At 37.7% G+C, this 15,660-nt stretch overlaps 1 protein-coding gene and 1 long non-coding RNA gene across 2 annotated transcripts in view; one reads left to right on the top strand and one right to left on the bottom strand.

Moving 5' to 3' along the window:
- LOC105837623 (lachesin) overlaps nucleotides 1-8,270 on the bottom strand; it is a 137,852-nt gene extending 129,582 nt beyond the window's left edge. The window contains exon 1 of the mRNA XM_012682548.3: nucleotides 7,719-8,270. The gene's annotated coding sequence lies outside the window, so the exon portion shown is untranslated. The remainder of the gene's footprint in view (nucleotides 1-7,718) is intronic.
- The window catches only part of LOC114253726, a 91,717-nt gene that overhangs the window by 26,958 nt on the left and 49,099 nt on the right, over nucleotides 1-15,660 (top strand). The window lies entirely within an intron of this gene.

The following is a 15,660-nucleotide window of genomic DNA, read 5'->3' as shown; positions in this document are numbered from 1 at the left end:
CGATCCACTGATCAATTAGGCTTCGCGTGCGACGCGTGCGATGCCCGCGCTGAAGGCCGTGGAGAAGAGGAGTGCATCTCCACCCTCCGTTCGCGTGGCAGCGGCGTGTAACACGTGTAACACGTCGGACAGGGACGAAGAAGAAGCGTGTTCGGAGCGCTGGCGTGCAGAATTACGAGAAGATCGCGTGCTAAACGATTTTGCTCTTCACCCTCGCCGCCACCGTTCTTCCACCCTCCCGCTCGCGTTCCTCCGTCGTTCTTCTTCTAGTATGGTGGTGGAATGACACGTACGACACCACAGATCGTAGATACTACATTATTCACTGACTTCCCAATTTTAGCAAGGTTGAGTCAAATATTTTCAGAGCTACCCTATAAGTCCAAATATATAAGTTTTACGTGCTTTCTTATATTTTCCTTTCTCTCCTCCTTTTCTTGTGCTCGATTTTTTTCGACGAATACAATTTAATGACACTGTCAGATTAATGCGCGAAACGTCAACTAATGTAAAGTTAAATTTTGTATTCATAAACAAATTATTTATATACAAACAAATCGAGATATTATACACTTATTATATTATTATATTGTCTTTAAAAAGAGGTAGAGAGAATATTCGAAATCATTAGATGAACAGCAAAGTGCATAGACGTAAGATATGTTAAGCTTATAGCTGAGCCATATCATCAGAACACATCGATTTCTACATTGGAATTATTTGCTAATTATTTGTTATTTTTTGCTGAAAAAAATATTTTTTTGCTCCAGCCAAAAAAATACCAATGGCTAAATAGCTTGATATTATGCTATCTAGCCACTACAAAAAATTGTACATAAACTAAATAAATTAAAGAGTCAACGATACATGAATTTTTTGCTAATTATTTGCTATCTTTTGGTGACAAAAAAAATGTTTTTGCTCCAGCCAAAAAAAAATTTGCCAGTGCTACAGACAGCTTAATAACAAGATACTACAAAAAACGTACGCAAATTAAATGAATTTTAAAAACCAACAATGTATAAATTATTGCTAATTATTTGCTAATTATTTGCTATCTTTGGATGACAAAAAAATTTTTTTGCTTCAACCAAAAAAAAGTTACCAGAATATGGTACTAGAATATAAATTTTTTGGTAGCATTATTAGCGTGTTTGAATATAATTAAAAGGTTTTTGTCTCGTGACGTGTACTAATAGATAATTTGATGTCACAACCCAGATTTTTAGAAAAAGTGACTTGTTCGATCCTCGTAGAAAATCCTTTAATTATTTTGATGACCCGACAAAATTATTTTTAGACTGTAACTATCTAAATTTATATTTACCGCAGCAAAATCGTCCTATCTGTGCATGAATTTTATTTATTATTCTAAAAGTCGGGTCTAAACACTTAACGTCTACAAGCACTACGGATGTTAAAAAGCTCTGAAAATGACTTTGAATAACAATATGCGATAGTACAAAAATACGCTGAAAACATTAAAAAAAAAAAAAAGAAATGAAACGATATTTCCTTCCATGGATTAAACTTCGACTTTGCAAGATTTATAACGTGACGTGCAAAAATTATACTCTGACGAGATACGAGCCACGTAGACGCGCGGACCTCGTTGTAACGTAATCGTCGCAAATTTACAGCAGGTGAACGATATCCTCTTTGTTGCTGAAGAGTGAGCTGCTGCGGTTGTCAAGCTAATAAATTCCGGATATCCATGTACGCGCGGCAAACGCGCGCGGTAGAAGCAACAATATGAACCGAGAGGAGAGCATAAATCACTTTAACGCCCTTCGCCTTCAATGGCTGATGCGTTCAATTTTTACATGCAACGCGATGCGACACGATGTGAGGCGCCGCGATATATCGATAATTGCGGTTTTTTGTCACGACGCCCCGACAACGCCCAGTGCGAAATAATCGAAATTTTTCAACGGCCTCGTAACCGTAAGCTGAACAATGCCGCGTTTATTAAACTGTTCCGGCAATGTGAAACAACGTCAACGTCTATTGTGCCGGAAGAGGGGAATTAAAACGTTAATTGCGCTTGAAAGTCCAACCGTGTCAACGATCGTGTCATCACCGGGGGATGCATTCTTCATCGGTTTATTTTTTATCATTTCATTCGAGTTTGGATACTTAGCGCACTAGAGTTTATTATTATCGCCCGTGTATCATAAAGTGCGAAACAGGACTGCGAGATAATATATAGTAGGACTAGTCCTTAACATATAAATTCGCAAACTTCTTTTCTTGCAGTACGAATTTATCTTCACTGACCTAGTTTTATCCTATCTTGGGTAATACCAAGTAATTCCAACTTTCAATGAAAAAAAAAAAAAGAAGAAATAATAAACTGCGAATTAAATTGGTGAAATTAGAGAAACTCGCGGCTCGAATGTCGTCGGGGCTTTCTGTTTCGAAGGGATAGAAAACGTTCGAAATAATTCGTTTTTTCGGCAAAGGCATTTCAGAAAATCGTATAAATCGGAATGAAGAATAAAATGCCGAATCGATTGTCAAGATTCTTAATGGACGGGAAGGAAGCAAATAAGAGGAAGAGGTAGCGGGATACTGCTCGATAGTTCACTGATAGTCCACTCTCGCAATCCTCTCTTTCTCTCTCTCTCTCTCCCTCTCCCTCCCTCCTCTTCCCCTCCGTTTCCTTTCCCGCCCCTTCTCGTTGTGCTGCATTCTGGTGGCGCACGAGCGTATAATGCAAGTCCTCGGAAAGCCCAAAAAGGAAATAAACAAGCCTCTAACTGAAATCGGGAATGTGAAGTGGATGGTAGTTTAAAACGATTCGCTCTCGGCTGCTCCTTCTTCTCTCTTCCCTCACGTCCTTTCTTTTTCCCAACCGATAGTCGCATTCCGCTTCCCCTTCGGTTAAAGCGGCGCCCCTTAAACGTAAGCGTACATATATCACTCACACATACCTGCCCGTACACACATGCGCGCGTGCGTATGTGTATATCGATACCTCCCTGTTCGGTACTTACATGACCCACATGAGCAGGAAGTTAAGCGATACTCGAAAACGAGGCAAACTCGAGTAAAACCGGGGAGTCGCAAATCCGTCATTTCGGGCGAACGAGGCGTGTACAAGGTGCGTCATAAATAGTTGAACCCCCAAGCCTCCAACGGAGATCTATGTGCGTTCTCCGCAGCTCTCCATTTTTGCGACACGCTCGGAATTTTTATTTTACTCGCTTTAATGGAACGCTGAGGAGAAAATAACGCGGTTGAATTTACATTTTATGTGAATGAATCAATCGTGTCGCGTTAATGATACAGTAATGTTGAACTTGTAAGCCAGAATATAAATTAGAACTGTCACATGTGTGGACAATCGTAAAAATAAATGTTATGATAAATGCTAATAAATTCCTGGAAACGCTGCAACGTGAAAATTGATTGAAATAAATCTGCAAAATGAACAACGTGATTGAATGGAAAACCCGATATGTTATATTTGAATACAATTGAAGACATTCTAACCTACAAAGTGTTCGATAACAGTTATTATAAGTCATCGTTTATAAGTTGACAATATAAAATTTAATGCTTTTAATTGGAATTAATTTTTAATTAAATTTTTTTTAAACTTTATTACAACAAATGTTTTTGAAAAAATTAATTGAAATAATATCAAATTAGACTAAACAAGGTTATAAAGAACATGATTTTATTTTGTATGTTAATTGTGTTCTAATATATTATAAAGTAAATTTATTTTCTCTTTTTTTCTCTCTTTTTTATTACTTATTTCATATTTATTATAAATTGAAATTGTCAAAAGCATATAACACTTTGTAAAACGATATGGGACATTATTATATTTTATGAAACAACACGTAGGGCATATTTCAAGGATTTTTCAAACATCAAATATCGAACACTCTATCATCGTTTCCAATCATTCCGTACTTCGCGAGGCGCAACGTTTCCTTGATTATATCGCACGCTCTCTCCATCGGAAGAAACGAACAGATAGAAGAGAAAATAGCTGGCGCGGTTAATTAAGCGGACTCTAGCAGAGACTAGTAGACCTTCCTTCCGACTGAAAACCTATTAGCTCGACTACGAGCGATCGATCGCACGTCCCGCTTAAACTAATCTATATTTACGGTACAAAGATTGAACCGGCAATACAACTCCAATAGCGTACATTGCCGACCTTAAATCCGAAATAGCAACTACGTGTGTTGACTGAGTATTTTGATCGAAGGGGAAAAAATCCTTGCCCATAAAAATATCAGACGGACCATAAAATAGATTCCTTGACATGGGTTTTCATAAAAGATGAAGAAACCCGAGTCGTAAAAGTTGATTGACTTTAATTTACAGGAATAGCAAATATCGGAAAAATGACACAAAAATATCGATTCAAATTTGCTTTTGTGTCACGGAATCAATTTGAAAACAAGAAAAGAATATTGATCGAAAAATTTTGCGGCGCAACATTAATTTTTTTTAAAGTTCTAAAGTCGTCAAGCAATCTCGGTCCAATATCAAAAGAGATTGCGGTTATTATACGTAGAATTGTACAAGCGGAACGTAATCGGACACAAGCCGGCATATGGAATTAAGAATACAACGGCGGTTGAAAGAGAGAGAGAGAGACAGAGAGAGGGAAGGAGACTACGTGAATTATAAATTATGTACAACGCACAAATACCTATCGCCCCGGCTATTAACCGCTCGACAAGCGCAGTTCCCCTTTAGTCTCGTGTAACATACTCTCTCGTGTAATATCATTTCCGCATAAATCTTATAAAGCGCGCGGCTGACGCGAGGCGACGGCGGCGTGACTAGCTGGCGAGTCGCGCTCAAACCGCGAAGATGAGAGGAGCAAGATAAGAGGAAAAAAGCTTGCAGGAAAATGGATGCGTCACGTACTGTAACTTACTTTGCCGTACGAGTTAATCTAACTATGAAGTTTCCCATATAACGGGACGCGGGTAGGCGCGAGCGCCCGCCCGCTTTCTCCTAAGTAGTTTAAGTTAAGTCAATGCTAATTTTGTTTCGCTTTTGAGGAGTACGGCGACATTTACGCAATCGGACGTATATCATACGCCCCCTCAGCCACTCAGTTTCTTCGGTCGCGACCCTCAACGTTCCGAGAGACTTGACGCTGATTAGTGTGCCTAATAGTCTGAATCCGCGCGACTTATTGTTCACATCGCGGGGGAGCAGGGGGGGGGGGCAAGTGAAGTTTTAACGCAAGTGATAATTCCGGCAGCCCCGCTAATGATAAACTCCGTTGAAACCCGGGAGTTCTGAGGTAACTTTTGACACTAACTTTTACGACTTAAGTACCACCTGTTAAAAGCACGCGCTTTTTAGAAATGTACTTCACAACAATGTATTTATATTTCACAACAAAAATAACAAACAAAAAGAAGTTTCAGACATTCTTTTTCATCAGTTAGATCGTGATAGGATCTTTGTATTATTTCGGGGTTTCCTCTTTTTGGAAAGGTAATGCAGTGATTAAAATAATTACAAAGACTAGAGCTTTTTATAAAGCATTAAATTGATGGACATATGTAAATTACATATTTAAAAAATGAGAGATCGTAACAAAAGCAAGAGAGGAATTATATATGTTATCGCTAACTTGCCCGGAAGAAAGGAAGCAGGAAAAACACAAGCGTATTTACCGTTAAAAATTCAATGGCGCTGCACTGATAGCTCGACCGATGTCGGTCAGCTGAATCAATCAAAAAGAAAGCGTACTTTTCCGCGTGAAAAACAACGGATTAATATTTAAATGATAAATGGCTTGGCAGGCTGGTTACTTTATAATTATTGGAAAATGCGAATCTCGCGATGGGATAACTCGAATGATTACCTTTCTCATCCTATTTCGCGTGTTGCACCGTGGGAAAATATGGGAGAAAGAACCGCCAGAAAGATTTAACCGCGCGCGCTTATTTAAAAGTAATTAAACTTCCTACGTGTAATTCGAACTTGTTAAATCTTCATCTATATCTCTTATTTCATTTTAAACTGATTTAAAAGTACTCTATCTATCCTTGGAAAATATTCAACACGTTTATAAAATATTTCACTATAATTTATGCGTCTCTATATCTTTTTATTACTACGCAATCTTATTATATAGGATAATTAGTATTTGATTAATTGATACATTATCGGTAATGAAAACAATTTGCATTAACATAATAACTGAAAAATTTGCTTCTCATTATACATTAGCTTTGTTACATTTTTAATTGCCAATTATTAATTTTAAAAAATTCACCTTAATGAAAATCTCTTTATTCTCGTTTTGTTGATCATGAATGACCTTTTATTCGTCAGAATTTTGGTATCACCTTTTGTTTGGGAAATTTCGATATCGCTATTATTTTTATTTAAAAAAAAATATTGAACTCACGAAATTCTGATATTGCATCTGAACGTATATCACAAAGCAATTTGAATTAGACGTTCAGCAATGATCTCAAGCTGTTGATAAAAAAGCCGGATATAAAACTGCAATTTATGTTCCTAATTAACGCCACATCACAAAATCTATCCGTTTTTTAATGAACCTTAGCAACGAGATTTCCATCATGAGAGTGTGCCTCGGAAAAGCGGAAAGCGAAAGCAGGAATAAACCATATTGCACAAACCGCCGCTATTTCCGTCATTTTTAAGCGAAGAAACGAAACAGCGGAGACAGGTATATCTGCGAAACAGTCACATTTTACGATCTCTCGCCGCGGGCCATGAATATCGCAAGCATAAAAGCGTTACGAAAGAGAAAAAGGAGAGGAGCTCACGGCAACTTCCGTTTTGAAAAACGCAGCGGATAATTGTTCGCGGATCGCTTTGAGAAGGCACCGCGTTGATCTGCCTCGTCGCATCGTCGCAAACTCTGTAAAGAATTAATTTCGCAGTTGGATGCCGCGTTTTTGAATGTAGACACATTAAATAGACATTCACTTACGAGAGCCGTACAAGAAAATTGAATGGTGGAAATGTGTTGCCTCTTGTATATGTTCATTTACAGAGGTCTAGCTATAATTACAATGTATTAATGTTTATTTCCATTGCAATGTACACTTTTAATCTAACTTATAATTCCATGACAAATTTATGAGTTAATATTAATAATAATAATGTTAATTTTTATCTGTATACTTCGGAGAATAGCTGTCATTTATTTATGAGTCTTTAATCGAATTAACTAGATTTTATTTTAGCTGAACGAAATAAAATCGATCGATTAGTTTAAATTCTATTTATTTTATACAATACAGTAAAATAGATTTAAAATAACATTAACTTGAAATTTAACTTAAATGACAAAAACGGTTTTTCTCATTTAACCTATTTGTAAGAAAATAAAAGAATTCTTTTTAATCTGTTTTAAATAAAACTTGTTTTCTTAATTCACACAGACTCTTGATGCAAATCGTATAACTTTAAACATCAAAATACATATCTACTTAAATAATAATTTAACGCAAATTATTTTATTAAGGAATTTAACAAGAATGTAGGCGAGAAAAATAATGACAACTTACAAATATTCTATAAAATAAGAGATGCAACATTTAAAAACAAAAGCAACTGTCATCATCTGACTAATAAAAATGTATAATCCACAAGCCATTGATCTTTCCTAGATCAATAAACTATAAAAGGTTAAAGGTATTCTATAAAGTATAAACGAAAGCATCGGTTGTAAGCCTAAATGATGGATTTACCTTATCAGGACGTAGTCTATCCTCGATAATCCGTACACTTAAAATCTCCCGTAGCAGCTAAACATCACGAACCGTCCTTAACGGTCTTGGGAAAACACGTTCATCACCTTTCAGCACCATTCACGACGGCCTTGGGGTGCGCCACCCCCGTGGGAATCACGTGTCCAACCGCGAAAGGATCGCGCAAGCGACAGTTACGAATTCTTTAGGATGCACTTCAGAATCTCGCGACGGATCTCACGGACTCGACAGTCCTTCTACCTTGTCCTGTCATAGTCATGCGATCTCCATCCCCGTTTTCTCATCAAGATTCTGATTTCCGGAGTTAACCAAGGGGGGTTTCTCGTAAAAGTATCTTCGAGTTGAAAAAACCCCTTGGATCTCCTCCGATCGTCGCGAAAAACTTAGTCGAGGGTCTTCAATTCGTGTGCGATTTCTAATGACGGTCACGTGGCGAAGGACTCGTCTAGATATCAAGCGGAGCCGGCGGAACGCGTTGCACCGTCTCGGTGATCCGTCGGGGACTGCGTTTGCCACGGCTCCCCACCAGGCGTCTCGGGGGTTGGACGCCCCCGCATCGGTTCGGCACCCCGACGCGCGACGTCGCTCCGCCTCCACGTGGAACGCCGAATCCCCACCTTGTGAGCGTGCCAAGGGTTTGATCCCCCGGTGGACGCCGGCGGCGTCGTCTTAGGTCGACTGCGACGCCAAGGAGACTTGCCGTCGTGGTCACCGGCGAGCCGGTGAACAAGCTGGAACCCGGGAGCGCCAACAACACCATAGTTAAAATTTCGGTAAAACTTATTAAGAAGCAGCTCTTTGTTTTCAATTAAATGGTAGCATTATTAAGAATCGCGTCCCTCATTAGTCAAAATATACAAGATTTCAAGTTTTCTTTCCATGAATGTTAAGTGGGAATTAATAAACTTTGATTAATTTTTCACGTACTAATATTAAAAGCAGAGAAAGAGAAACAGAGTTCAGCAACGGCAGTAGAAAAAGACAAGTAGAACCAGACACGCTAGCAACAGTAGTAGAAAAGAGCAGAGTCAGACTTTTCCAATAAGGCGAAGTAAAGTTTAGTCAAATGTTTTAATTTTATTTTCGCATAAAAGAAATCTCTTCATTTCTTTCCAACATAAACTCCAACATAATTCGGTAAAAACGAACCTATAGGAATTGAAATAAACCTTGGCGAATTAGTTTTATCATAATGAGCCGGCGTGAGAAATAGGTGTTAAATTGAAATAATTTACCAAACGTATATAACACGTAGCTATTTGATAGTAGACGAGTTAGTCAATAGCATAATTTATTTGAAATTGCAATAATCTCAAAAGAATGACACTATTCGCAAATTGCGCGTCATTTGCACTAATGCGTGTACGGTTATACTGTCCGTGGCAAAGAATTCCTCCGCGCCTTCATGTTTATTCAGCATTTTTAATGGCGCCTCTCTCTCCCTCTTGTTATTCTCCACTCACACCTCTTCCTTTTGTTCTCTCGCCGGCTGCAGCTATTGCAGTTTCTCGCATAAATTTAATAATTAAAGGCGCGGGACATCGGAAACGCATTTAATATTGAAATAAAGTGCCGCCGCTTTTCGCGCGGTCAAATCCTATTCGCGTAACAAGATAATGCAATACGGAATTGAATTTATGCGATATTCATAGTACGAACGATTTGATTGCGGACGCGGTGGACGAATAAAAATTTCACACTCGGCAAATACACATACACATCAAATTAATTTTCGCATAATACGCGATGCGTGAAATCCCCGGGTTTCTCCAAATGAATATACTTTTCGCGGGACATGTGTTACGGAAATCTTTTATACGTGCGTATTTCCATAAAAATAAATTGTTCCAATCTTCAATATTTTACTAGTATTTCCGCGTATCGCCGCAAAATTTGTTTGTGGCGGTAAAAGAAGTTCTTACCACAAAAAATGGCGAATATACTTTTTCCGTGTTCTTATATTGATTTTATAATATTAAATGCTGATTTAATAATTCTGCCAATTACGAAACAAACGACATATGAGTAATTCTATGAAAAAGATTGTTCAATAAAGAACGAAAGAACAATTTCAAGAACATAAATGTACGTATACTTGAAATAAATTTTTATTAACTCGTAAAATTTTTCATGTCGCTAAATACGTTTCCGCAGTTCCAAAGGGATTGCCTCAGAATAATGAAAGGGGTAGGAATGTCCTGCAGTTTATAGTTCTCCCTTTGGAGTTCCGCGTTATTAAAACTTTGCATTTGCACTGACTTTATACTTTCGGTCGTAACTACTAAACATATATTATGGTCTTTTATCGCGCCGATTTTGAATGTAGCTTTTTACCTTTTCGAAAAAGAATAACTTATAATAAAAGTTTAAAACAGTAATAATAATGTAAGAAAATTTTGCGGTACTTTTGAACAGGATATTTACTATATAAAAAAAAAAGAATCGGGAAAACCTGGAATTTTCAGGGAAATGATTTTTTATTCTTGAAAACTATGGATTTTTATATAATTTTGTACTTACGGTGAATTGGTTCATCATACACAACTCCGTTGCAAATTGATCGTTATATATCATATTAAATTCGTATTATTTCTTCATAGTATTTCCTTTAATTTAATATTCAAAACTTGGCATTTTTTAATTAAGGAATATTATTAAATATTTATATTATATTATATAATAATATTTATATCATAAAGCTACATGAAAACATTTTCTAACCTTACTTGACATTTGGTATAAAGTTTCTAGAAAATTCAGGAATTCTCAGAGAATTCTTTTTTTTCAATTTGAATAAACATTCTGTCGAAAGAGCAGGCAACTATTTTTGCGAGCGGTCCTGTATATAATTCAACTGTTATTATTTTGTGTACTAGACGCACAAGACAAGCGTCATTAGCAGCGTTAGCAATGAATATCAATCGAGGACAACGTGCGATTCTACAAACTAATTGCGATCCCAGACATACACACTACCTCCAAAGCAGTCATACGTGCGCAAAAAGAGGCTACAGATGCGTGCACATACATGAAGCTCTTTACGCATGTATATCACATCGGTACCATTAACGAAAATTTCCGGTCTGACCCCGTCTGTTCAATTTACGTTGAAACGCGATCGTAATCAACTTTGTCGATTGAGCAGATTCCGATGTGCACCCCTTAATATCAGGAAATTTCATATTTCCTCCATTTAAACGCATAATTCGATCCAAGTACATGCGGCATTAATTCTGTAGTCTGTGGCAGTAATTAACTCTGTATTCGCTCCAGCATCTGTGATCGAAAGAAAATATAACATTCTAAATATAATATAATATAATAATTATTAAAGCACTTATTAAAGTGTAAATTTTATTTTCGAAGTTATCTTTAATATAAAGTTTTATTATTATATTAAAAAATTATATAAAATATAAAAATAGGTAATACAAATACTTTATAAATTTTTATTACAACAAAATCTTTCATATTTTTTAATAAACGAATTGAGTAGTTGAATAAAATATTTTTAATTTAATATTTGTAATAATTCGTATAACAGAGATATAAAATATTTGATATATTTACAAGTGTTATAAAGCATTTTAATATTGTTAGAATATGCTCTGAAGAAAATGCATCTCATCTTCAGGCATACTGAAGAAATTGCTAACAGCAATATTTTGTCAGCAAAACGTGAAACAACAGAGAAATTATATGCCATCGTGATATTAATAAAGAATATTCCAGCTCTGCTGATCGCAAAATATTTTCGCTCTACGTCTCTCGAAGATACGAGCGTTTTCCGACGAAACTCTCGTGGCGCGCGTCCTCTTCTTTTCACTGGGTCCGAGGAAAAAGAGAGCGGCAAGACATTCACCCTTTTGCTCTTCCGCCCCCCCCCCCCTCTCCCCCGTTTTGCTCGACCTGCTCGGATCGAAGGTGGTGACATCGGTGTGTATGTATGTGTGTGTGTATGTGTGTGTGTGTGTCGAGTGTTTTTATTCCATTACTCCAGCAGCACGGTGCCATCCTCTTAACCACTTACTTAACCCACGACCTTCGGCCTTGTCTTCTGCGCGTTTGCGCTTGATGGCCTTCGAAAACTCAAATATTATCCGTCGTTCGATTCTGCCTCCGCTGAGAACAGAGGTGCCCCAGGGGCCATAGGATCTCGAGGATCCTCCCGATTCCGTTTCTCTAGAGAGGGAGCTGTCCTTCTTACCGGAAGCGTCTTAAACTTAATTCTCGTCGGCTCTGACGGTGTCAATAATGTTCCTATCGGCCACCGTGATTCTCATTCAATTACTTGTCGCGAGTGCCGATACACCACCCTCATTACACGCCTCGCCGTCAATTTGTGCCAATCTTTTCTAAGACAGTGTTCGCGATCACGAGACGGACTTACCATCGTCGACAATAGGGACATGATTGAAAAAATTGACTTAAGAGAAGTTTTATCGTTTAAAAAAGTTTCCAACACTTTTAACACATTTTTTCCACAAAAGAAATTAAGGTTTTAATAAATCGGGTCTTGTATTATATGAAAATTCTTTATGTAAAGATAATAATAAATCTTGTAATTGAAGATAAAGAAAGAACTCGAAAAATCTGATTTTTTAATTTGTTTTTAAAGGTTTAAAAAATGAAAGAATCTAACCGGATATTTGATGATTAGATATGTAAAATTTAATATATAATTTATGAATAAGAATTCATAATTTAGGAATAAAAATAGTATTTAAGTGGACCGAACGATCGTGGAATGATGGAAAGTTTTGCATCTTGCATTTATAAGTCAGATATATTTAAAGGTTTTCTGTCAATTAGAATAAAATATTTGTTCGACTGTAATCTTGTCGGAAACGATGAAGCACCCCGTGACACAGTCGACAGTTGTACAATATATATAATTACGTGTCGCTGGGTATACTTCGTAACGCTTACCTACATCTTCGTATTGAAGGAAATATCACTTTCTTTCCTAAAATAGAAATCGACTTTATTCGCAGCAGAAGTTTCCCCCGAACGAAATACGTATCTTTCCGCCTTTCTTTCCGACCGCAATTTGCAATTTCCATCCTTGCCGATTTTGTGCCACGGTAAACACGAGCAGGCCGAAAACTTCGCATAACCGCGCATCGCCGAAGTTTTTATCGCGCGGAGCGCGCTGCGCATTTGGACGAAATTTGCGTCCGCAACACGCGAGCCTGGAAATCTACTATTCCACTTCGTTAATGAAAGTGATATAACGTCCGGAATGAGATGCAAATGGCCGCGGGATGTGGTTGAAGTGCAGATACCGGCCGGATGGGTTTTTACCTAACGCCCCGCGCGCCGGCGAGCATAATGCGTTCCTTTTTACTCTTTTAAATCGGATCATTTCTATTTCTCTGTGTCAGCCGTGTCGTGTATTTTAATACGCGTCGTTTCGAAAAGGCGCAACTGGCCGAATTTTGAAAGCTTAATACGGCGTAACGCGTTGCCTCGAACGGAATAATTAAGAGCGTCCCGCGTTCCATCTCGCGGCGCGGCCGTATTTCCGCTTTTGCGAACTTTTGCCTTTGCAAATCTCGTTGCATTAAAAGTATTAGTAAGCTCTTTCAGTAGATTTTAAACTTGCCGTGGATAACTTTAATCTTCTCAACTTTGTTTAATGCCAACGCTTTAATTATTGCAATTTTTTTTTAATGTGTATATATCACAAATCTTTTTAGATTTTAATAATTTTTGCACATTATATACTTTATGTGCAATATATATCAAAACGTAACAAATTACAAGTAACTTTCTGATTAATTTTTCAAAATCTGAATGTTTGCGAAAGTTCTTGCTATAATATTTTTAATTTTTAATTTTAACCATGAACTTTTTTATAGATAAATCTCGAATATTAAAATATTGAATTTTTACCTTTTCTAATATTGCAAAATATTAAAAATAATTAAATTTAGTATCTTGCACTTGAAAACCATCTGACATCAATAAATTACGCTTCTGCCGCTGGATGCAATCTCGTGTGCGTTCTCTGTATATGAATACATTTTTGTCGCATCGGTCCTGTTCCATTTCATTAATATTTATAAGCAAACGCGTTGTATTAGCGTCGCGGATCGAATTGGACGCGAAAATTGGTCACGCGTGCATATTCGGCACTCCCGATTTATAATAAATGTCTGGACGTATTAAGTCGGTAATGCTCGCACAGCAAAGTAAATTAGTTATAGACGTTAGTTAGCCGTGACATACCATGTTCCTGATGGTTACAATTATGAGTTCGTCGCCACTTTCTGTAATGACGCCGAAGTTACGGATCGCGTATGTAACTGCTCGCTTCGGTCTGGGATTATTCGAATAACAGTTTAAGCCTGGTACGTAGGGAGAGTCGAGTGCATTCGCAGGCGGTCTCATCCTCGAGTTTCATGCGCTCGATAAAGCGAACAACTCCCTTGCGTATTACTTGACTGTTTTTTTTTTTTTTTTTTATTGTTCCGTCAATGTCAATTTCATATCGAACGAATATATGGCGATTCTTTATAATGCAAAGTTCTTGCGTTAAATTGCATTAACATTTATTTATTATGTGATTACATTGTTGAATTTCCGTAACACGGAGAAAATTTTATAGTAAAAATTACTATGGTAAACAGCTAGTAAACGTACGGACAAAAAAGAAATTATCAAAATTTTTATTATGTTTTTCACCAACTTGTTAATATATTATATTTACATTACTTGTGGTATAATTCTCTTCTGCAATTTCTTCTTATGGTCCGTAGCTACTATTGTACATAGTAATTTTTGATATAAAATTTTCTCCGTATAGCCCAACTAATTATGCTAAGAATGATGAGGGAAAAAATTAACAGCAAATCTATTTCGGACAGCAAGCGCGCGTGACTAATCAGTTTTCGTGCATGCATATCTATGAATTGCGTGTGGTATTTCGCAAAACTGTATTGGACGTTTCAGCACGTCCAGGAGTTTGATAAAAGAACTTTAGTGGTTCTCGTCTGAAAAACGTACTAATTTCAATCAATCGGCGGATCTTTAAACGCGAAACAAAAGTATTTGTCGCGGCGATTTCGTTTCGAATGACGCCAGGCGTCGCGCCGCTTTCGGCACAAACGAACCTTTCAAAATCACTTTCCGATATTCCACCGCTTCAGAATGCATGTGTGACGACCGCTCATCGTCGTGGGATACACGAGCCTGCGGCCGTAAATAAAAGAACGATCGGCTGAGATAGAAAGCCAAGCCAGTCAGTGATGGTATGGATATTTTCCGCGCGAGATCTCGAACGCGAAATCATATATCGAGATCAAGTCTATCGAAAATTTCCTTTGTATTTTAGAAACAATAATCCCAATTGGGGAATTAAGAATTTTGATTTCAGCCGATTTTGAAGTGACCCTTTAATCCGAAGTACCGCACTTCGTATGAAATTATCGCAAGGAAAATCACAATTGTCAATCAGACTTGTCGATATTTTCAGGGAGATATGATGATGGAGAAATGATTTCGAAAGATCTATGGAGATAGCTTTAATGCAAGCTCGATTCGTCGGAAAATTCCGAGTGGACGTTCAATTCGTCGTCGAAATTTCGAGCGGATATCGATTTGGAGGGGGCCAGCGGCCTTCCAGGCGTAGCGCGCGGTATATTTTTTGATACATACGGCCGCGGTCGTGTTTATGTTAATGTAATTTTGTGTGGCGGCGACGGTGCTGAAATAACGACTAAGCCCCGACAGATAAATCGTTTCTGCATACGCATGTGATATGCATGTTTCTCGTTGTTGCGTAACAGTAGGGGAACAATTTCGCCCGCCACAATTGAATCGCGCCGCTCGGTTTCTCGAGACGATCCAGAAGGCGTGCAGGGAAGTCGTAAGAGGTGTCTCTCGCGTGCATGGCGCGTTCCCTCGATTATTGTTATAG

The sequence above is a fragment of the Monomorium pharaonis genome, chromosome 4 (assembly GCF_013373865.1).
Source record: "Monomorium pharaonis isolate MP-MQ-018 chromosome 4, ASM1337386v2, whole genome shotgun sequence".
NCBI classification, from domain to species: Eukaryota; Metazoa; Arthropoda; class Insecta; order Hymenoptera; family Formicidae; genus Monomorium; species Monomorium pharaonis.
This window is presented reverse-complemented; position numbering and strand designations above follow the sequence as displayed.